Raw genomic sequence first — 25,024 nt, forward strand, 5'->3', positions numbered from 1 at the left:
AACTCATGTCAGCACTAAGAAGGGGTGTCCTTACTGTTTGGTCCATACTGTCTTGAGCTTGGTCCTTGCTGCCTGCCACTTGTAAGATCCCAGTTTCAGAAATGTGGTCTTGCCATCAGCCTCTTACCACTTCATGTTCATGCTCACGTTCAGGGTCCTGCTACAGATGTCAGAGATCCATTGTCTACCATCCTTATCTAAGCCATAGGCTTCTTCCTGATAGCCCCTTAGCACCTTTCCTCTTCCCTCACATTTAGGGGCTTTCCCTGGACTTCCCTATGTGGGATCCTGTGAGGAGAGCTTTTCCCTGCAAGTCTCATAACCCCCATTCACTATAAGGTAGTTCATTTTTCTCATATAATACAAAGTGTAGAGGAGAGCAGATGCTGGCATTGACTCAACAGCTCAATAATGTCAGAACTCTTGGTTGGTATTATTGACCTAACCTACCCTTCGTGGTCACAAGATGGCTGCAGCAGCTCTGATCATCACACAACCACATTCAAACCTAAGCATGATGCAGGCAGGTGCAGTGGCTCACAGCAGTAATCCCAGCACTCTGGGAGCCCAAGGTGGGAGGACTGTCTGAGCCCCGGAGTTCAAGACCAGCCTGGGCAACATAGCAAGACTCCGTCTCTAAAATAGAAAAAAATTAGCCAGGCATGGTGGTGTGCGCCTAAAGTTCAAGTTATGTGGGAAGCTGAGGTAGGAGAATCGCTTGAGTTGGGGAGGTCAAGGCAGCAGTGAGCCGTGACCACGCCCCTGCACTTCAGCCTGGGTGACAAAGCGAGACTCTGGGGTGGGTGGGGGGAGGGAGAAGAAAAGAAAGAAACCCTCTCCCTACCACTGCTTTTTACATCTCACTGATCAAATCTGGTCACATGCCTACCCCTAGACAAAAAACTAGGGTAACTTTCCTGAGATCCATACCTCAACAAAATCAAGGTTCTCCCAGCAAGGGGATATTTGGGTAGGCAAGTAACAGTGCCTGCCACAGCACCTCCGTGTCTTTAGCCAGAGCATTCTTCAAGCCTCTCACTGCTGTGGGGCCATGATGTACACAACCCTTCCCTAGAAGCTTTGTGGTCTCAGGTTATGCCCTGGGGAAAAAATGCAGATCAACCATCCCCTGACCCTGGACTCCCCTTAATCCATACAGGTAGTCCTACCATGCCCATGCCGGAGTGTGCACAGGGACCGCTTCTCCAGCACTCAGCAGTCTGGTTTCATTTCCTCTCATCTTACTGCTTGCTAGTAACTCTTCTTGGACGGAAAAAAAGACATGGTTGAATATGCATCTTCCTCTAGTCCACTGCATATAACTCATTGTTTTCAGCAATCCAGGTTTACCTCTTCTAATTTATGCAGAACTCCAAAAAATCATTTTCTCTGAAGTAACTGCTTCTGTCATTTTCAGCCAATTTTGGCCTCAAAGCTAAAAATACGTTGCTTGGTCATTGCTGAGTTATTTGTCCTTCCTTCCATGGGGCAGTAAGCTAAGACTTTTAGCCTAACTCTCATGATGGAACAACTTCAAAGAAAAGGGAAAAACAAACCGCTTTATTAAAATGTACCATTATGGTCAGGACTTCAGTAGTGAGGAAGGCAGTGTGCATAATAAACAGGGAAATATATGTGAACACTATACTTTCTGCTCAATTTTGCTGCGAAACTAAAATTGCTCAAGAAATTAAATATTACTTTAAAAAATGCTTTATTGTTCCAGTTCTGTACCATGCCCTGTGATAGAAGTCATATACATTGTAGGGTCCAAGTAATGTGGGAAGCCTCCGCAACTAACCAGCTTTCTTTGCTCCTCTGCTTGAAATTGAGAACAGTCCCACACAACTCTGGCTGAGCCTCATCAGACTCCCAGTGAAAATTTCTGAAGCCCAGGGTCAGGAGGAGTGCTGCCTATCTGAGGCCACTTGGTGTTTTTATGCGTGTGTGTTTTTCTTTAAATGGCAGGAGTGGAACAGAGCTTGTCAGTCTTTGTCAAGTTTTTTTTCCTAATGCCGATTACTGGAGATAACTATCTGTGTTATTTCCTTTCTCCCCTCCTTATTAGTGGGACCCTGATTGTATTCAGCCTGGCAATCAGTCCTGCCAGGACCACTTTCCAGGATTCCTTGGTCTAGTCTGTGATAGTTCCAAGGGATTACACGTAAAGGAGTCACTAGGTGGCATTTCTTGAGAAAACTAAATGAATTCAACCATAAAAGTGTCCCTTCTGCCTTTTCCTTTTTCCATCTTCATGAATGGAAAAACGATGTGGCCAGTTATAGCAGTCAGTTGTTACAGAGGTAACCTTGAGAATGGAAACCATGTGTTAGGGCTGGAAGAAAAGCTAGAAACAATCCAGGACATCAGTCACGAAGCTTCCGTATCACTGGGGTACCTCATTTCTACCCGTGTTTCTGATGTTAGCAGTTCAATGCAGTTACACCAACCCTGCATGCTTACTTATGGATCGTTTTTAAGTCAAACTAAAATAAGTTATGGGTTTCTATCAAGAAATAGGATTTCAGAATCCCAAGGAGTCTGATGCTTCCTTCAGGTCAGCCATTCAACCAGCAAACAAAACATTGCTCAGAACAAAGATTGATGACCAGTCCTAAGAGGGCCCAACTCCTTTCCCAGCCCTCCCCATAGGACCCCAACAACAGAAAGCAAAGTAGGAAATAAAATGGGGGGAGAGCAAGGAACCTAGAAAATTACTTCAACGCTGTAGGAAAAAGGCTAGCTGATGTGACTCAAATACTTCAGTAAAAATGGTTAGACATAAATTTAGAATAAGTGAAACTAGAAACACTTTTTTTAAGACAGTCTTGCTCTGTCGTCCAAGCTGGAGTGCAATAGCGCAATCTCTGGTCACTGCAACCTCCACCTCCCTGGTTCAAGCGGTTCTCCTACATCAGCCTCACAAATAGCCCACCACCATGCCAGCTACTTTTTTTTAGTAAGATGGGGTTTCATCATGTTGGCCAGGCTGGTCTCGAACTCTTGACCTCAGGGGATCTGCCTGCCTTGGCCTCCCAAAGTGCTGTGATTACAGGCGTGAACCACTAGGCCAGGCAGAAATACTCATTTTGAAATTACCCCAATCCTATCACACCTCATTTCCTTGCTCTTTTCCTATGCATCTTCGCCTAAATCAGTGCACATGAAATTGATGCAATTTTGCCACAACTTAAATCTTCAACTTTAAAGAACTGTACCATGTAAGGTACCTTAGAAAACATACCCAACCATCTCAATTCATAAAGGAAATTTAAAGCCCCAAGTATGAGAACATCCCTAGATCACGATTCCTTCCTTCCACTGGAGCAAGGGGCTGGGCAGCAGAGGGGCAGGATGGGAAACTCCACTGAATTTCCTTTCAACTTTCTCACCCCTGGAGACTTTTAAATGTATTACTGCTCATGATCAGGCACGGGTGGTTCACACCTGTAATCCCAGCACTTTGGAAGGCCACGGCCGGTGGATCACTTGAGGCCAGGAGTTCAAGACCAGCCTGGCCAACATAGTGAAACCCTGTCTCTAATAAAAATACAAAAAATTACCTAAATCCTGTCTACTCTACCCAGGAGATGGAGGTTGCAGCAGTGAGCTGAGATCACACCACTGCACTCTAGCCTGGGAAACAGAGTGAGATTTTGTCTCAAAAAATAAAATAAAATAAAATAACTACTACTCTTCATAGTAGTTGGAAAAAGATGGAATGCTAATGCACAAATTCCAGTCTCATTCCTAGAATGATAAATGCTCAAACTAGACTAGTGAAATGAGAGATAAGAGTTTTTACAAGGTAGTGTCTGCCTGAGCAAACTCAAATAATTACTCAAGTAAAGAAAGGAGGCTGTCCTGGCCAGCACTTTGGGAGGTAAAGGCCAGAGGATAATCAGGAGTTCAAGACCAGTCTGGGCAATATGGTGAAACCGTCTCTACAAAAATAAAATGAGCCAGGCATGGTTGTGTGCACCTGTAGTCCCAGTTACTAGGAAGCTTGAGTCCGGGAGGTCAAGGCTGCAGTGAGCTGTGATCATTTCCCTAAACACCAGCATGGGTGACGGAATGAGACCATCTCAAAAACAAAACAAAAAGGAGGGTGATCCTGAGCAGTTAATTGTCTGTACAAAGTCACGCAAGTGTTTACAAAAATGGAAGAGCTGGAAATTGCTTGTGTTAGCTTTATTAAAACATCTGTAAATGACCATCCAATCACCAAATTATTGCTAATGAAAAATGAAACTAAGAACAAATCATAATAATTACAAATGAAAAATGCATCTAATACTGTAAGGATGGGGATAAGGGTTAAGGATGACTTAAAAAGCACAAGTTTTGAAGTATGCAGTGTTTTTATTTAAAAGATGTATAACTTTTAACAAAATATGTAACACCATTACCCAGTCAAGACAACCACTTTCATTTTATTGACCTTCCAGTTCTTGTACATATTAAACAGACAAATCACTGTTACATACCATAATGAGCAGCAGCTCAATTACCCATTCCCAAACCATGCAATTCCACCCCAGCCGCCCCAAATTTTAAATCCAGAAGACAAACCTAGAAAAGCAGCAAGATATTTACAAACACTGTAGAAAAACAGCAGTATTTCAAGTTTTGTTAAATTCTTTCCTTCAGACATAATGTAGACATAGAGGAGGAACAGCTGAGAGTCTCTGCATCACAGAAAGAGAAACCTGAGCAAAAACAAAACCATGCTTTCTAAACTTTCCAGTGACACCAAAAGGGAGAGACACTAGCAACTAAGTGTACTTCAGAAGTCTCAAATTCTCATTAGTTGACTTTCAGTTATCAATGTCAGCACCATGCTGCAGTTTATATTCACTAACGCAAACACTGCTCTCTTTGATATTCTTGCAATGTTTTCATTTGAAAAAACCTACAGAAAGAACTCTGCTTACACCAAAGCAAAGTAGCAAGGAAACAGGTTATCGGTGAATAATAAGGCCCTAAGAAAGGCAGCAGGTCGTATAGTTACCTCCTTGTGGGCAAAATCCCTGCCCTAAAACTATGCAACCTACTACCTCTTCCTAGGAACCCATTTTTTTTTTTCTTGCTGGTCTTCTACTTGGCAGATGCGCTTCAAATTAACCTGTTAAATTAGGTCATGTTCTTTGAGTTTTGTTTCAAATTCAAACTAATCAGAATTCTTTAACTAATGCTTTTGAAAAGTTATCTGGCCATATGATCTTGGTAAAAAGCCACAAATACATTTGCTTAAAATCCAACCTCAAGTCACAAACGAACAAGAAAGTAATGACATCAGAGGATGTAAGCCAGTTGTCTAATACTCAGCCCACCACGTATTACTGGAGTCGCTGACTTTTAACATTTAATTACCAATTTTTTTTTTGGACAGAGTCTCGCTCTGTCACCCAGGCTGGAGTACAGTGGTGTGATCTCGGCTCACTGCAACCTCTGCCTCCTGGGTTCAAGCGATTCTCCTGCCTCAGCCCCCAGAGTAGCTGGGATTACAGGCGGCCACCACCACGCCCAGCTACTTTTTTGTATTTTTAGTAGAAACAGGTTTTCACCATGTTAGGCAGGCTGGTCTCAAACTCCTGACTCAGGTGATCCGCCCACCTTGGCCTCCCCAAAGTGCTGGGATTACAGGCGTGAGCCACCACACCCGGCCTAATTTTTGTATCTTTATTAGAGACTGTGTTTCACCAGGCTGGTCAGGATGGTCTTTAACTCCTGACCTCAGGTGCTCCACCCGCCTCAGCCTCCCGAAGTGCTGGGATTAGAGGTGTGAGCCATGGTGCCCAATCCAGTTACCAACATTTAAATATCAAATTTCATAAAATCTCCAGCCTCTCCTGTTAACTGGAAAAGTAGGTGACAATGTATATAAACCCTGCTTGTTACCTATCAACCAGAGCAAATTAATTTACTATATTTGCCAGTTACAGCTAGCCCCTCCTGGGCCTCTGATGGTATTTCAGTTTTTGACCCCTGAATTAAAGTAAACAGAAACAAATTCTGATCATGAATTTTATCATCATTAAAAACAAGCTTTCAGAGATAGTCATTCTCTCCATAAAGGCATTTTTAAAGTTTTATTTCGATTTACTTACTCTGCTTAGCTAATAACAATGTCCTTATGTAATTAACAAAATATATAAATTAATTTTTCTCCAGGGCTTAATTATTAGATAAGGATAAGTTTCCAACTGAAGGTGGCAACGTTATGCTGGAAGAACATGTCAGGAAGACCACAAAATTTCATGACTGTACTTGCTACACTTTCAGCAGAAGAGTTATACATATTTTCAATTCAACAAAGATTAAGCCAAGAAGAATTCTTAGAACATTCCCACTCTTCTTTGGCACATCAAAAGGCAACAAATGTCATTTTCTCCCATGTTTTTATGTGCAGTTTAGAAGCAGAAGACCAATTATCTATGCAGCTGTCCACAGTGGATAAAACAAAAAGCATACATTTGGTCCAGAGTTAAGTCACCTGAGTTGGGCCCATCCAAGGAAGTTTGATGTTTCTACTCTCATGAAAAGTACCAATGGCACTGCACAGTGATTATCTTAGATATTAAGGATAAACACAAATTTCTCCTTAAATTTCCATTTATTGGAAATGATTGGAGGGAGGGAACTTCTCCCTCACCTCCACACTGCCTCTTTTCCAACTCTTCTTCCAACACAAAATAAACAGCAAGCACTTAGAGAGCTTTTAGCCTTGCTTGTTGATTACAAGGCCCAAGTTAGTGTATGGTTTGCCCATCGGAGGAAAGCTAAAACATGGGCCTTCATGGGTATTAAAATTGAAGAAACCTTTTCCAGCATTTTTTCTATTTTCTTTAAAGTAACAACCTATGGACTTCCCCATCTGACATTTTCGAGTGATCCCACTGTGTGAATGAAGGACTACTTCAGGGTTTGAGGGCAAAGCTGAAATCTTAGCAACTTACCAGTGAGCAAAGGTAGAACCCAGAGCCCATCTCCCCTTTTCCAGGCTGCTGAGTAAAGTCTGGCTCAATCAACCTATCAATGAAGCAGTGCTTACAACATTCTCCAAGACCACCCAAAACCCTAACTGGAAATAGATCATGACTAATCTGACTCATTTTGGCTCACACAGTGCCCTTTCAATTTGTATTTACCTTTACCACCCAGGATCTCACCTTGGACATGTGTACCAGAATGTAAGGCAATAAACCTATTCACAATTCCAAAAGGGCCTGGTCCTCTATGAAGATTTCCTGAAGGCTACTTACTTTCTCTACTCATTAAAATTTTTGCTTAACTTCAAATTTCTGAAATATACCATATGTGAAAAATTTAAATGTTAATCTGTGCCTACTGTACTACTTGAACAGAGAAAATTAACTGACAAACTGTAAATACAAAATGTCAAAATTAATTCTTCTGAGTTTTAATATCATCTAAATAAAAAGAAAATAATGCAGCAAGTCTACTCCTCAGGGAAGGCAATAGATTGTATAGTTATCTCCTGAACAGGGTAAAATCACTACCCCACAACTATACAATCTACTACCTCACTCTGATAGAGCAATGTTTTCTTCTGGAATGGAAAGTACAATCTCTTTCAAAAGAAAATTTCAACATAAAATTATCAGCATAAATCAAAATAAAAAAATACATTTATTCTGACACAGAGAAATAAGACAAGCAGCAAAAGGTTTCCCCACCCCCATCCAGTGTACTTGCTACAGACTTTATCTCTAAATTAATTTATTTCCAGGCCATAAACAAATGCTGCACTACATCTCTTTAAGACAAGTTAATCTTAAATATTGTACAATTAGTTAACTGACTTTCTATCAGACCGCCTGGATGCAGACTTTTCTATCACGTTAGGAAAGACAGTAGATTGTATAGTTATCTCCCAGTGGTGGGTGTGACCCTAAAACTATACAACCTACTACCTCATCCCACAGTGAAGAGAACATCCAGGGTGAATGATGAAAAGGAATCACAGTTGAGCACCACAGGAAGGCTTTTTTTTCCTCCTCGGTAATCCTGGTTTCCTGTGTGAGTGATAAGAAAAATAGTATTAGACCATTTTCATTCACTTACGTTGAAAATGAAGTTTAACTGAACATTTTGGCTACATGCATAATCTATGCTGTGGTTTCATTTCCTGTATTTCATTAATAGTATTTTAAATGCTTGGTTATCTGAATCCGCTCCTAAAACCATGTATTTACAAGATTCAGAAATCACCCTCTTACCACCACCTTTTACTATTATTAACTGCTGGTTTTCTTATAGTTCCTACAAATGAAAACGCATGAAATAACTTATCCTTCAAGAAACAACAAAAAATCATTACAGAAAAACATGACAGCCTCTAATTAAAAATCCAATGACTTCAAAACCCAAAGTCCTGTACATCATGCATAATCCAAATGCACTAACATACAATGAGATAATATAAAAAACACACACAAATAGAAACTAATTTTTAAAGGAACCTACTCATTTATCCCATGCGAGCAAACACTAAGTGGTTTTATTAGGACTAAATCAAAGATAACCACCTGGATCTGATTCAGGGTCAGGATCCTTTCCTTTAGATAGAAAGGTAATATGCGGATTGAAGGCAGAGTCCAAAATCTTTAATAAACCCAAGTAATCTAAACTGTATTATTACTCTTTAATTTACAGACTTCATATTTAGGAGGTAGCTACTACAAAGATTATCTTTTAAGATAGGGACTAAATTTATTTTGTAGTGATTTAGTAACCAAAAGCACTAATTTTTAAAATTACAAAAAGTAATGAAAAACATACGGCTCAATATAATAGAATTTAAAGTCTAGAAATAAACCCATACATGGGTCAACTGATTTTCAACCATGCCAAGACAATTCAACTGGGAATCGTTTTTTCAACAAATAATGCTGAGATGGCTGTATAGCCACATGCAAAAAAAATGGATTTGCATTCTTTGTAAATTGGTGTGCAAAACACACATTAAAGTAACTTAAAACAACCTAATTTAATGGTAAACAAAATATTTAAATAGATATTTCACCAAAGATATGACTCATAAGCACAAATGGCCAACAGGCACATGAAAAGATACATTATTCATTAGGATGGCTAATAAGATTAATAAAAGTGTTGATAAGGATGCGGAGAAAATTGGAACCCTTAGATTGCTGGTGGGAATGTGAAATGGTGCAGCTGCTTTGGAGAACAAAACTTGTAGACAAGTCAAACAGTTGTTGTTAAGTGGAATCAGAAATACGTATTTCGTCTTTGTCTCCATTTGAAGATCCTGGCTGGCATACAGCTCCTAAAACCCTCAGAATTTCCTAAGTGATGAATGTCTGTTTAATGCTACTGAGTCGATTGGTGGCTCCTGTAGTTTCAGGAGGGGGATAGTCACCAGAAAGACCAAGGTGTGACTAGAGGGGTGGAACTTTCAGCCTCACCCCCTCAACCTCCAGGTAAAGCAGAGAGGACAGAGAGTAAGCCAATCATCAAAGGCCAATAATGTAATCAATCATGCCTAAGTACGAAACCTCCATAAAAACCCCTTAAGTGTCAGGGTTTGGACAGCTCTGAGTTGAAAAACACATCTTCATGCCAGGAGGCTGGTGTAACCCTAACTCCATAGATACAGAAGTTCCTGTGCTAGGAACCCTCCTGGACTTCAGCTTAAGGACCTCTTCATCTGGCTATTCATTTAAATCCTTTATAATAAACCAGTGATAATGAGTGTCTTCCTGTGTTCTGTAAGCCATCCTAGCAAATTATAGACCCAGTGGAAGAGGTTGTGAAACCCCCTAATTTATAGCTGGTTGGTTAAAAATTCAGGTAGAAACCTAGGACTTAAAACTAGCATCTGAAGCGGGGGCAGTCTTACGTGTTTGAGCCCTCAACCTGTGAAGTTTGTACTAACTTCAGGTAGTTTCAGAATTAAATTTAATTGTAGGACACTCTGTTGGTGTCGAGTTGAAGAATTGATTGTTGGTGTCAGAACTGGTTAGTGATGAGTAAAAAACAGTTCACCATATGACCCAGCAATTCCATTTCTAGGTATATACTCTAGAGAACTGAACATGGCTGGGTGTGGTGGTGCAGGCTTATGGTCCCAGCTGAGTTACTCAGGAGGTTGAGGCAGGAAGATTGCTTGAGCCTAGGAGTTAAAGGTTGCAGTAAGCTATGATCACACCACTGCACTCCAGTCAGAGCAAGAGAGTGAGACCCTGCCCCTCCCCGCAAAAAAAAAGGGCAAGAGAATTGAAAAAACGTGTATTTGAATGTTCACAGCATTACTCATTTGGAGTCAATAAAAACCAGGGTTCAAATCCTGGCCCTACTACTAATTCTCTGCCATTGAAATCTTGCAAAAGAAATTTAGCCGAAGTCCCTCAGCTTTCCTAGCTGCAGTATCAACACGTCTGTAAGAAAAAGGGAAAGATTTATTAATACCATATATCCAAAATATGTAAGGTCCCACTACTTCATCATCTCTAGATGAAAACTGGTGGTAAGAAGCTTAATAACTTGCCCCAAATTAGAGACAGTACTGCATCACTAAACTATACTACATTTGAGACCATTTCAATTCTCCAAGGCCAGGTTATGCAAAGTAGGAACTCACAGACACACTTGTCCCTAACGTCAGGCCCTTTATAAGCCAAAATATTTCCCATGAATCAGCACTGTGCTTACTTTTATTTTTTAGAGACGAGGTCTTGCTCTGTCACTCAGGCTGGAGTGCAACGGTGTGATCTTGGCTCCTGAAACCTCCGCCTCCTGGGTTCAAGCGATTTTCCTGCCTCAGCCCCCCAAGTAGCTGGGATTATAGGCGTGCACCATCACGCCCAGCTCATTTTTGTATTTTTAGTAAAGACGGGGTTTCACCATGTTGGCCAGGCTGGTCTCGAACTCCTGACCTCAGGTAATCTGCCTGCCTGCCTTCGCCTCCCAAAGTGCTGGGATTACAGGTGTGAGCCACTGCACCCGGCCTAGTCCTTACTTTTAAAACAATAACAGCCAAAAAAAAAAAAAAAAAAAAACCAAAACCAAAACCAACCAAACAACAGCAACGAAAAAAAAAAACAGCTAAAAGAAAAAGCATCTGGTACTTCTACTACAATCCTCAACCTCCTACCGATTTTCTCATTTAAAACATGTTTGAATCCTCATCAAACACTCAAAAACATATTTTTTTCCAACCTTGGCGTCACATGCTTACTTTGTATTATTCTTTCTCAATCCAGCTATGTAAATAAATACCATATTGCTAGAAAGCATTCTGGTAATTTACATACCAAGTGCTATTAACATGACCCTCAATTTTTTGAAAAGTATATGTATATAAGTAATCCAATAAATAATATTGTTCACAAATCAATACTTACTCTAATATGTTATTTTATTATATACATGAACTGATTTTATAATCTAATGGTTCCCGGCCTGCAGTTTAGAAAACACTGATTACAGCAAATGGTGGAAACTAAAACCAAACAGCCGAGCAATGTTCAGTTAGGGCCAGCTCTCATAAACACTGAACATAATCCATGAATTTATGGACTACAAGAACCCATGGAAATATTCATTTGGAAGTTAATTAAAAGCCCTAACTAACTAATCACAACTATGTAATGCTTGCGTACTGGGAAAGAGTGGGTTGATAGCTAGTATACATTTAGGACTTGAAGTTTTTCTGTCTACAGTTAATGCTGGCTCCCCATTTACTATGTCCTTGGACATATCATCTAATTTCTGGGCCTTTGTTTACTTCTTAGGTAGGATACTATTAGCTAAAATTATCAGAATTTGAGCCTTCTGATAATTCTTTCTTAAAAAGTAACAAAAATACTTTTATATCCACTTTCTATCCCTATTCACATACTACCTCAATCTGTAGCTGGAACTACCCTCTCATTAAAAGTTATGGCAAATGGCCAGGCACGGTGGCTCATGCCTGTAATCCCAGCACTTTGGGAGGCCCAGGAGGGCGAATCATGAGGTCAGGAGTTCGAAACCAGCCTGGCCAATATGGTGAAACGCCCTCTCTACTAAAAATAAAAAAATCAGCCAGGCATGGTGGCATGCGCCTGTAGTCCTAGCTACTTCGGAGGCTGAGGCAGAAGAATCGCTTGAACCTGGAAGGTGGAGGTTGCATGGAGCCGAGATCACGCCACTGCACTCCAGCCTGGGCAACAGAGCAAGATGCGGTCTCAAAAAAAAAAAAAAAAAAAAAAAAAAAAAAAAAAATTACGGCAACTGGCCAGGCACAGTGGCTCACACCTATAATCCTAGCACTTTGAGAGGTCCAGGCGAGTGGATCACCTGAGGTCAGGAGTTTGGGACCAGCCTGGCCAACATGGTGAAAACCCATCTCTACTAAAAATACAAAAATTTGCCAGGCATGGTGGCAGGCACCTGTAATCCCAGCTACTCAGGAGGCTGAGGTAGGAGAATCGCTTGAACCCAGGAGGCAGAGGTTGCAGTAGACCAAGATCGCACCATTACACTCCAGCCTGGGCAAGAAGAGCAAAACTGTCTCAAAAATATATATATAATAATAAATTATTTAATTAATTTATGGCAACTAAAAGTCAAAATTCAACTTACACAAAATGTATCTTCATTTCATTCAGCTCAGCATACCAGTACAGGAAAATGGTTAAGGGCAATGGTTTCAGGGTCAAGCAGCCAAGCAGCTACTTAGTGGCTGTGTTCTCTCATCGCCATTTGGGGGAACTGTAACAGCCCACACCTCATGGGGTTGCTGTCAGGACTGGGATACATGCAAAGATATTGAATGACTGAGAAATTAACTCAACAAATGGCAACTGTACTTAATAATAAATTAATTTGACAAACTATCCTAACAGGAATTTTACCTTTCCAGATATACTTGTGATAGTTAAAAATATTATCAATTTAAAGCATGCTACAAAGCAGGCAAATCTATTAGTTATAGACTTGTCCATATCTACATTTACATCAAGTAAGTTTTCATAACTTAGTTATTAACATTCACATTCCTAATTTCATTTTTGTAATGAATTTGTTTCAAATTGACATAAAAATCGTTATTTTTATGGTGTACATAAAATAGGTTTATATTATAGCTAAATCAAGTTAATTAACGTATGTACTATCCCCACAGACTATTTTCTTATGGTGAAAACACTTAGGAACACATTCCTAACTTCAAAATATTTTTTAAAATAGCCTCTAATTTCCTAAAACACTCTAAACTTTAGTTGAAATGCAAGCATACTCTACCTTTTAAGCACTTAATATCTAGTAAGTTTAAATTTTCTGAGCTAAGACATTTCCCTACACTTTTACATTAATTTAAATACTCCTAAAACAAAGTAGCTCAAAAAGTTCACAAGTAAACTATTTCCTCCAGTCTCATTTTTGTTTCATACGCTGTAATCAAATACAAATCAAAATTACAACACTGGCTACTTTAACAGATTTCTTTCAATCTCAAATAGTTGAATTATCAACAAAATTATCCGACAATGATGCAGGCTGAGTATTACATTAATAAGCAAACTCTCCAATAGTATTTTGCTCCTTCGATAGAGCATGTGCAACACATGAGATAATAAATTCTTTACATTTATAAATAAGTTTCTCTAAAGAAATTTAACCTAATTCTAATTTAAGATCTTATTTCCTACTCTATCAAACATCACATTAAGTCTGAAATAGCTAAGTACTAGGTCAGGTTTCCCAAAAGGACTATTCCTTATTTCCTTTCACTCTTAGACACATAGCAGACACTTAAGATAGTCTTGAAAAATATCCAACTTGGCTGGCTTGTTCTGCTTACTGACCATTATACATATACCATTATTTCTCAACCCTTTAAAAATCTTCTGCCTTCCTATCCTCCATTATACTGTTATGTTCCTGGGTTGAAAAAACCACTATGTAGTCTACACATCCACAAGCCAAGAAAAAAAAGTAGGGTGTAATTATTTAATCTAGATTCCACAGTTTACTATAATTAACTGTATCCTTAGTAGGCAATTCACAGTCTATACTGCACAACAGTGAAATCATTAAGAAATGAATTCTAAGCATTCAAGAATTATACATTTGGCTAATAAAAATATGGGGTGGGTTTCTCAGGTGACCAGAAAAGTACTGTAACTTCCTGTTAATGAAAAATTCACACAAAGTAGAAAAGTATCCTCAGGGGATTGCCTCCAGGATACCTCCTTCTCCCAGAGGAAAATCCTCAGATGCTCAAGTCCCTTATAAAATGTGGTGTCATATTTGCATGTAACCTACACATATCCTCCTACATAGATTACTTACAATACCTAATACAATGTAAAAGTTATGTAAATAGTCGTTATACTGTATTATTTTTGATCATATTATTTTTGTTGTATTACTTTTTTTCCCCCAAATATTTTCCATCAGAGGTTGGTTGAATTCAAGGATGCAAAAATCCTTGGACAGGAAGGCCAACTGTGCTTAACAGAAGAGCAAAATGCTCCCAACTTGTATTCATTACGTTATGGTAGAACAAATGATCCAAAATGTCTTATTCTTAGAGAAGCAAAAGAGACTTAAAGGTATAGCTGTCGGCTGCCTCAAAATACTTAAACCTTGTATTTAGAAAGGGCCTAAGAAATCACCTGATTCGGCCAGGAACCCGGTGGCTCACACCTGTAATCTTAGCACTTTGGGAGGCTGAGGAAGAAGGATCACTTGAGCTCAGGAGTTGGAGACCAACCTGGGCAACATAGTGAGACGTTGTTTCTATTACTAAAAAAAAAAAAAAAATCACCTAATGCAATTTCTTCACAATTGAGATGAAGCTGTGGAGAGACAGAACATTTTTGGCTGTTTATCTGAAACTACAACTATTCAGCTAGAGAAATCTAATTTTTAAAAAAAATCTAATTTTTTTAAAAACAGTGCACTAGAACTGCACTGTTCATTTGGCAGCTGTTAGTCACATGTTGCTACTGAGCACCTGAAATGTGATTAGCCCCAAGTGTATGTGCTGCAAGTGTAAAACTGTCTGGATTTCAAAGACTTAGTACCAAAAGTAGTGTAATGGCTCTCATATTTTGTCTGTTTATTTAATGAAGTCCATTCTTAAGTGATTATACAACGCTTAGAACACCTACACAGGCAAAAAGCATATAATGATCAGTCCTGAGGTCACATTAAGCAATGCTGACAACTCATTACTGGGGATTCGGATTCTTCTAGTCTCATCTAGACATGGATAAATAATTGGCAATAAATATTATGGGATGGAAAAGACCTCTTATGGTCTAAAGAAAAGCCCCACAGGCTATTAAAAATACTATGATTAAAACGCATACTGGTCCTGGATGGCAAATTTACTTCCCAACTTGTGAAACTAAAGTGAGTGGCTCATGTTCCACCAAATATAAACAGCCCATTTAATACTCGTTAAAAAATATTAAACTATAATACTTTACACAATGCTATAAACAAGAAAAACACCCTACAGAAGAAGTTTTTCAACTTTTGACACTCAGCTTCACAGGATTATTTTACAGGAATACACATGTGTCGAGCTGAATCAACATGCTATTTTGTATTCAATGGAATATTTTCTACTTTTTAAAAAATTCGGATCACCACCCACTAAAGTGACTTCATGACCCTATAACTCAGGACCTACAGTTTGAAACACTAGTTTGGCGCTCTTAACACTCGGTAATTCCCATATGAGTAGTTATTATACTATCTTAGCTATTAAAAGTACACAATGTCTTGTGTGCTGCTCTCTAAACCAAGATATGTCTAGTTAATGATAACAGGAATAAAATGACCTTAAGATATAAACGTTTGAGACTAACTTGTTTAATACTTATTTCTTCACTGTGTAAAACTGAACGCAGTTATTTACACATTTTCGTTTTAGAAATGGTTTTGTTTCACTCCACTTTTCACACTTGCAAGATTCTTAAGTGTCTCAAGTTCAACAGAGCTTCAATTTAAGTGAGGGGAACCCACAGCCTGTCTACACATAAAAATACTCTCTTGCTGTCACTGCAATGTAACTATTCAAAAAAGTTAACTTTTCCCCTCACACTGTAATTGCACCTAAGTGATAAATTTTAAAATGCTATATAATACCACTGAATTTACAGGACGTCAAGAAATTTGTCTATTCTCAAAGTTGAAGTTTCAAAGTAAACTTCTAACAAATATGTATAATGAATCAAACATTCTCACAAAACCCGAAGTAACTTCCAAGTTTTTACTTCCCTAACTACACATACTTCCCGAATATACAGTAAATAAAACCAGACCCCGCCAAACACCACAAGAATTCTGGATATAAACAATTATTTCCTAAACTACACATAAATTTGGAATTTGACATTCAATGTTCTTATACTTCAGGCCAACAGAAATAAATGCGAAGGAATGCCACATGATGCTTTAACTTTAGGAACTGTATGCCAAGAAAGCAGTATTTATCAATGAAGTTAAAAAGCAAAACTCAACCAGTCTCCTGATTTACCTCAAAATTTTAACATTCACTGTCTTCCCTGCCTTTTTCCTGTCTGCCCGCCCTCTCGTTAGTCAATTTTTTAAAAACCGGTAAGTTGAAGAATACATACCATTACCTCTGACACAGAATCTACTGTAAAAAGTTGAAAGACCGAAGGGCATTACTGGCCAAGGACATACAGGTTACCACATTCCTCACACTAGAGCCCGCCCGGGAAGTTTATTAGCAAGCCTTCTGAGAGGCACTCGGTTCCAAGAGTTTGCAGTGTCGACTCAAAAAGCCAGCGCTGTTTCCGGTGACACCGAGTCGCAAATCTCCAAGCCCCGTCCCCCGGGATACGATTTCCTCCCGCTCCCGCGTTCCCCTCCCCCTCGCCAAGGACGGCTGCCGCAGCGGACCTCCAGCCGCAGCAGCTGCTTCAGGAAGGGAGGCTGCACTTGGCCGCGGGGAGAAGGGGCATGCAGCCAGCCACGACTCTCCCGCCCTCCCCGCCCGCGCCTTCCCGCCCTGTCCCCCCGCCCCTCGCACTTCCTACCTTCCCTCCTTCATCCCAACCCCCAAGGCCAAGGTCTCCCCGGCCCACAAACATGATAGCGGAAGTGACGTCAGAGGCACCTGGCGGCGCCTACAACCAGTCACGCCACAGTCAGAGGCGGCGCCGGCCAACAGGCGCCGGCCGGAAGGCGGGCCTTCCGCCCGCCCCAAGTTTGATTGAAGCGGGGGGAAGGGCGGGGTAAGGAATGTGAAGAATGACCCCCCTCCCCCGCCCTGTCGGTGAGGAGCTGGGCGGGAAGCGGAGGGGGTTGGAGCCGGCCCCGCGGCGGCCACGCGGCACCCCTCCCCCGTGCCCCGAGCGCCCGCGACCTCCGCTCGCGGCCCGCCGGCCCCCCCGGGGCCACCCGCCCGCTGGAGGGGGCAGGCCGCCCCACCAGTCCCAGCCCGCGTTAGCCGGACAGGCGCGGGCCGGCCCACGGCTCTCCCATTCTGCCCACCCGCTGCCGCGAGTCTCCGCGAAATAAAATGGCGACGGACCCGCGCTCGCTGCCGCGTCCGCCATACCCACCTCGCGCTCGCGGAGAGGGCCGTCGCCGCCGTGGGAATGCCCCGGCCCTCGCGCCCGTCGCTGCCGGGAGAGCAGCGCGCCAGGACCCGGATGGAGGCGCGGGCGGGCGCCGCCGCGGCGGCCTGAGGGAAAGCAGCGCGGGCGCCGGGAGGCCGATGCAGGGGCGGGCGCCGCGGAAAGCGCGCAAGCCCATTGGTGAAGCCGTCTGATTGAAGTGCGCGTCGCTCTTACGCCTTGGCCTAGCTGAGCTCGTCCGTCCCCTCACTGGAGGGCGGCGGCTGGGCCCGCCTCGCGCGGGGTGGCCACCGTGGGGGAGGCGGGTCTGGCCCGCCCACCAATACCATCTCCTTCTTTCCTAGTGGAGGGCTGAGAGAGTGGCGGGCGTGGTGTCCTCCAGGCCCTGCCCTTTGCGCGTGATGGGCTGGCTGTGTCACGTGGCCGCTGAACGCGCTGCCCGCGGGGCGGGGCGGCTGCTTTGCTCTCTCAGGCTCCTGGGGGCAATTTACACGTGCGCGACCCGGAAGGTCCGAACGCTGTTCAGCGTGCAGCCTCGGGCTCTTTTCCGTCAACTGACCCTGTTCCCTCCAGGAGGCCTTGGCCAGGCCTCCTGGAGTTCTGTGCCTCAGTTTGCTCATCTGTCAAATGGAGGAGTTGTGTCCGCCCAACGTTTTACTTTTATTCCTTGACGTTTTGGGGTCTGAGGGTTTTTTTGTTGTTTGTTTTTTCGAGACACGGTCTCTCGCTCTTTCTCCAGGGCTGGAGTGCAGTGGCGCGGGTCACGGCTCACTGTAGCCTCGACATCCGGACTCTAGAGATCCTCCCACCTCAGCCTCCCTGAGCTTTTTTTGTTATCTTTTCCAACCCATGTTTTGAAGATTTTTGTCTTCAAACGTTTTTCAAAGCAATCCTTGATTTTGTTGTTTTAAAATTAATCCAAAGCCCAGTTCCTCCATCCCCATTACAACTTCCACATGCTAGGACTCTGAAATCACTAGTTAAGGTGTCGTTTGAGGTCTCTGCCAGTTTTAAGATTTTGTGGCTGGGAACCCCAAGACCTGGGCTGTAGCTCTGCTTTTTGTAATTCATTGTGACTTTGTGCAACACTTTTTAAAAAGTGGGTCCTTGTCTGTAATAGAACTATGGGAAATGGTACTTGACATGCTGTATGTTTACATTTATGATCTTAGGTGGTGGTAGCTCCCCTTTTAGCACTCATATTAGTGTATGCAATAAGTGCCAAAGGAGTTTGTTTCGTTTTGTTTTTAATGGGGACTTTATTTTGTGAGCTAAAGTGAACAAGAAACTAGAGCGGGGGAAACTTGAGCTTGAGCCATGGGTAGGATCTGGGGAGGACTTCTTGAGGTTGGAAGATGTATTGAGAAAGGAGAGAGCAGGCCCCAGAGCTAGATCGAGTACAGTTCAGGGGAAGAGTGTGGTTATGCTGCAGGGGATGTGGAACTCTTCAAGGGCAGAAACTGTTTTGTTCCTGTCTATGCCAAGTACCTAGCACAGCAGTAGGGTAGGATTAAATGATATCTAATAATGATGAAGTAGGCTGAAGTGGGAAGAAAGCATTAGCAAATAAACCAGGATATTGTTGGATATCAGAGTTAAGAGGTACTGTGAGCTTCAATTAGAGGTTGGTAGTAGAGGCTGGTGGGCCAGTGTGTTTTAGAAGAAATAAGAAGCCTTATAGCACTATGAGCCCTTCTGACATTTTCTTCATATGTTCATCAGAAACTTCTTGGTGAGTTTGCAAAAGTGCATATGACATACATTACCCTTTACCTTCCTATCTGTGCTTCATTTTTTACCCTTGAAGGTCAACTAAATGACGCTAAAGTAGAATCCATTTGGAAAATGTTAATGGATTTGACAATATAAATGAAAACTGAATTTTAAAAACTTTGAAGTTAAAAGACAAAAATTGGAAATATTGTAAAAGTCTAAAAAAATCTGTAAGAGACAAAACATTAATTTGAATGTCCAGTGGTTAAAAGCAAGGATCTGGAACCAGACTACTAAGTGTGAATCCCAGTTCTGCCTCTTCCTAGCTGTACAACTATATACTGGGCAAATTGTATATCTTTTCTGTGCCTCAGTTTCTTCATCTATAAAATAGGGATAACAGTACTTACCTTACAGGCTGTTGAAAAGATTAATATAAACATCTTAAGAACTAAGAACAGTGCTTGGTACACAGAAGTACTACATAAGCATTTGCTAATATGTTATCCTTAAGTGGTTTTTTTTTTTCAAATCAATAGGATAAAGTGAACACTCCTATTAAAATATGGACTGTTTAAAAAGGATGTGAACTGACAATTTACAAAAGAAAATGGCCAATAAATATGAAAAGATGCTCATCCTCACTAGTAATCAAATAAAGACAAAGTTTTAAACAGTGAAAGCTTTCTTATCTCTTAGTTGATCAGTGGCATTGTAGAAGGAAACACTGGAGGCATTAGTATAAATTTCTGCAAGTCTAGGGGCCAATTTGGCAGCAAGAATTGGAATCTTTGAAAGTGTTCCTTAATCCAGCATTTTGCCACTGCTAGGAATTTATGCCTAGAAAATAACAGGACAAACATACAAAGATCCTCCACAGGCTGTTCATCATCTTGTTTATAGTAGCCTCAAATCACAACCATCTACCAGTACAACATAGGTGACTGCATAAATTACGGTCCAAACATGCCATGAAAAGGTATGATCGTGGCCAGGCGTAGTGGCTCACGCCTGTAATCCCAGCACTTTGGGAGGACGAGGCGGGGGGATCACTTGAGGTCAGGAGTTTGAGACCAGCTTGGCCAACATGGTGAAATCCCATCTCTACTAAAAATACAAAAATTAGCCAGGCGTGGTGGCGTGCGCCTGTAATCCCAGCTACTCGAGAGTCTGAGGTGAGAGGATCGCTTGAACCCAGGAGGCAGAAGCTGCAGTGAGCTGAGGTCATGCCATGGCACGCCAGCCTGGGTGACAGAGTGAGACTGCATCTCAATTGAAAAGAAAGAAGAATTTCAGCTTAAAATGTTCTTACTCCTTCAATAGAACCAAGATACTAATGGTTGACAAATATCTACAAGTCAAATCAAAGCATTTGTAAACAACAGGGGAAATAAAATTCATTGAGCTGGAACTTTGTCTTGCTCTCTCTTGTGCACCCAGTCACCACCACAGGGCCTAGCACCTGACAGACATCCAAGAGATACAGACAAATAAGGCTGAGGCAGGAGAATCACTTGAACCCGGGAGGCAGAGTTTGCAGTGAGCTGAGATTGTGCCAGTGTACTCCAGCCTGGGCGACAGAGCGAGACTCCGTCTCAAGGGAAAAAAAAAGTTCTCATAGTAATGTAGATCTATGTTTATTGATACGGGAAGATTATCAGGATATACTATTTTTTTTTTTTTTTTTTTTGAGACAGAGTCTTGCTCTGTCGTCCAGGCTGGAGTGCAGTGGCACGATCTTGGCTCACTGCAACGTTTGCCTCCCGGGTTCAAGCAATACCCTGCCTCAGCTTCCTGAGTAGCTGGGATTACAGGCTCCTGCCACCATTCCCAGCTAATTTTTGTATTTTTAGTAGAGACAGGGTTTCACCATCTTGGCCAGGCTGGTCTTGAATTCCTGACCTCATGATCCACCCACCTCGGCCTCCCAAAGTGCTGGGATTACAGGCATGAGCCACAGTGCCCGGCCAGGATATACTATTAAGTGAGAAGTAAGGTTACAAAAAATTTGTTTGTCTTATAACAACAGTTAGCTCTGGAATTACTCCTAACCTTTATTTTCTTTATATATATATCTGGATTCCTGGTAGTATGTATTGCTTTCATAACTAGGAAAAAATATAAAAATAAAAGCCATGCCAGTGACCGATAGTTGTTCCCCAATATCCAATGTCTCCTTTTTCTATAATAAACAGAAACCCAGTTTTTTGGTGATGGTAGACTTAAATTACTCCATGACTGTACCTGTGTGACTAAGTTCTGGCTGGTGAGCTGTGAGCAGGATGGAAGGGGGTTCTGGATTCCCTCTCTCTCCCGCTTTCTGATTTCTAGCTACTTGGATGTGATTGGGGTGTGGTGGAGAGCCACTATGTCCACCAGTTGCAAGCAGCAGTGAAGAGCTAACCTGAGTCCCCTGGTAGCATCACAGGGCACCCTCTACACAAGCTTGGACTTTAAGTGAGAAAGACATGACTTCCATCTCATGTAAGCCCCTGAAATTTGGGTATACTTCTGCCGGAAGCTGGCCCGATGTGGCAGACATGCATGTAGGCATTTTGTGGAGAGAACATGCAGCCTTTGGAACAGAACAAACATGAGTGAATGTCCAGCAACTCCGTTTCCTAGGAACGGAGTTCCTTTGGATAGAGACTCCGTATTTCAGCTAGATCATACCTAGGAAAGTGATTTGGGATTGCTGAGTGATAAACAGCCTGGTTGTCATTAATGATCATTATTTGGCAAGGGTTAGGAAGAGCATGCATTTCGCTGTTTGTCTGGGGTCAAACAGAACAACCTGCTTGCAGAGCAAAGCAGCGCATGGTATTCCTTGGGTTCAAGTCCGAGCTTGCTCCCGTGTCCAGCCTGGGCCTCCCTCTCCATTCACCACTCCTGCCACTGCTCAGGTCACCTGGCATGCTTGTCCCATCTTCGTCTGGCTGGTCCTTGTCACCCAGATGGCACTTGAACCTCCCCTATTTAGGGAGGACTTTGCTGGCCACCCAGTGTAAATCTCCATCTTTAATGAGATTTCACCACTCTGTTTTTGTAACATTGTAACATTTTGGCACTCTCTGGCTCCATCTTGCTTGTTTTATTGATGTTCTACCCCCATGAGGGCGAGGAACTTGTCTGGCATGTTTTCACTACTGTATTTTACATTCTAGAACAGGGCTTGGCAAACGCAGTAGGTACCCAATAAATATCTCTCGAAGCGTAGAATTAAAAGTGAAGAGATGGCCAGGCGCGGTGGCTCATGCTTGTAATCCTAGCACTTTGGGAGGCTGAGGCAGACAGATTGCCTGAGCTTAGGAGTTTGAGACCAGCCTGGGCAACATGGTGCAACGTGATGAAATCCCACCTTTACTTAAAAAAAAAAAATTAGCCAGCCAAAGTGGCACATGCCTGAGTAGCCCAGCTACTCAGGAGGCTGAGGCACAAGAATCACTTGGGCGCAGGAGGCAGAGGGTTGCAGTGAGCGCAGTGAGCTGAGATCACACGACTGCACTCCAGCCTAGGCGAGAGAGGGAGACTCCACCTGAAAAAAAAAAAGTGGAGGCTGAGCTTGAAGGACACAAATAAAAGGAATGGCCACAAGGGGAGTCTAGCTCATGAAAGTCAGGACTCACAGAAAGTATGAATAAGTTGAGGGAGAAGCAGCTGACTGGGCCCAGGAAGAAAACTGGGCAGAGATGCTGAGTAGTGAGTAGACCAAAGTCCTGCAGCTGAGGTTCCTAGAGTAGCCAAACTCCAAACCACAGCCAGAGGCCCCTTGTCCCTAAGGCCCGTGTCCCAGAGGCCTTGCCATCTCATGATTGCAACTCTACCTGTCTATCTGTCTCCATGCAGCCTTAGGACAGAACCCTCCCTCTACCTTTCTGAAACTGGACAAATGAGTCTGTTTTCCTTGTAACCAAGACAACTAAGGTAAAGCAAACACATACTCCTGGAAATTGTGACCTTCACCCTCCCTAAGCCCCTTTCTCTAGGAGAGATTTAGTGTTCTGCCTTTGTGTAGCTGCTCTCCTCCGGCCCTACACTCATCACATGGTGTTGCAAAGATGAGTTTGCCTCTTGGTCTCCCAACTATTCACAGGTTAGACTTCCTGCTCTTATTCCTGAATGTGATAGTTTTATGTGTCCGCTTGACTGAACCTCAGGGTGCCCAGATATGTGGCCTAGCATTATTTCCACATGTGTCTTTGAGGGTGTCTGGAAGGCAGCAGCATTTGAATTGGTGGACTGAGGAAAGCAAGTGGCCCTCCCCAGTGTGGGTGGGCAGCATCCAATCCATTGAAAGCCCAAATGGAACAAAAAGGTGGAGAAGGGTTGAATTTGCACCACCTATTTCAGCTGGAATATTGATCTTCTCCTGGTCTCAGTGCTCCTGGCTCTCAGGCCTTCAGACTCAGACTGGAATCTACACCATCAGCTCTCAAGTTCTCAGGCCTTTGAACCACACCACCAGCTAGCTTTCCTGGGTCACCAGCTTGCAGATGGTAGACTGTGGGATTTCTCAACCTCCATAAATCACACAAGCCAATTCCTCATAATAAATCTGTTTATATCTGGATATATCTCCTCTTGGCTTTGTTTCTCTGGTGAACCCTGCCTAATACACTGGGTCTTCTGCAACAGTCAACCCAGGTCTGTCTTAGCACAGAGCATGGTGGATGTGTTGACCACGAGGGTGATGTCTGGATAGTGCCTTCCAAAACCTCACCTAGGAGCCTCCCATTTTCTGTGTGCTCAGAAGAGCTGCCTTTTGAAGAGTTACAGCAGAAAGAGAGAAAACCCACAGCTGGAGGCTCCAGGCATAGTGAATCTCCCCAGGGAGCATTCCCGGGGTGGAGTGGACATTTATTATATTTTCTACCTACAACCAGGGGTTTGCAAACTGGTGATGGCCTGGGGGTCACATCTGGTTCACAGAAGTGCCTTCTTACACCCACGCAATGTTTTAAAGCTATTTTTAACTAGCTGACAGCATGCAAAAGAATCAAGACATTTAACAGGAAAAAAAAATCTAGATTTCTTGCTTCTCTCAGAAAAAATTGGCATCTCTGGCTACACTCAGCCTACATTCCAACATGACAATATTTTCTTTATGTGCAGCGTGGGCTCTGCTATTTGTCACAGTCCCCATTGAGCCTGCTTCATTCTTACTACAAGCCTGGCCCCTGAAGTCATCTAAATTTGTGTCCTCTGGCCTGGAAGCATGCCTCTTCTTTTGAAATACAGCTCCTGCCCCACTTTAGTTGTGGGGTTGTGGTCTCAGCTGTTAATCACAGTACCTTAACCACAGAGGTGAGTGGGTAACACACACTGGTAAGTCCTATAAGGGGACAGTACCTCAATAAGGCCAGTGTCCCTTCCTGGAAATGTAGTAAACATGGACTGGGAGAAGGAAGTCCTCTTAGCTGCAGATCCCAAGCTGTAATGACATGTGAGAAGAAGTCAGTCCACAGCAGAAAAAGCAAAGCAAGAGTCAAGAAACAGAGTCAAGGCTGGGCATGGTGGCTCACGCCTGTAATTCCAGCACTTTGGAGGCTGAGGCGGGTGGATCACAAGGTCAGGAGCTTGAGACCAGCCTGGCCAATATGGTGAAACCCCGTCTCTACTAAAAATACAAAAATTAGCCAAGTGTGGTGGCGGGCGCCTGTAGTCCCAGCTACTTGGCAGGCTGAGGCAGGAGAATGAATCGCTTGAACCCAGGAGGCGGA

General features: G+C 42.5%; 1 long non-coding RNA gene and 1 other non-coding gene across 2 annotated transcripts in view; both read right to left on the reverse strand.

The window, feature by feature from the left end:
* The window catches only part of LOC134728574 (uncharacterized), a 37,255-nt gene extending 19,555 nt beyond the window's left edge, over window positions 1-17,700 (reverse strand). The window contains exon 1 of the long non-coding RNA XR_010109122.1: window positions 17,577-17,700. This is a non-coding gene — a long non-coding RNA (uncharacterized LOC134728574). The remainder of the gene's footprint in view (window positions 1-17,576) is intronic.
* MIRLET7F (microRNA let-7f) lies at window positions 7,473-7,550 on the reverse strand. Its single transcript, NR_163103.1, has one exon. It is a non-coding gene; the product is annotated as a microRNA let-7f (primary transcript).
* Window positions 17,701-25,024: the final 7,324 nt, after the last annotated feature.

Source organism: Pan paniscus, chromosome 11 (assembly GCF_029289425.2).
Source record: "Pan paniscus chromosome 11, NHGRI_mPanPan1-v2.0_pri, whole genome shotgun sequence".
In the NCBI taxonomy this organism is placed as follows: Eukaryota; Metazoa; Chordata; class Mammalia; order Primates; family Hominidae; genus Pan; species Pan paniscus.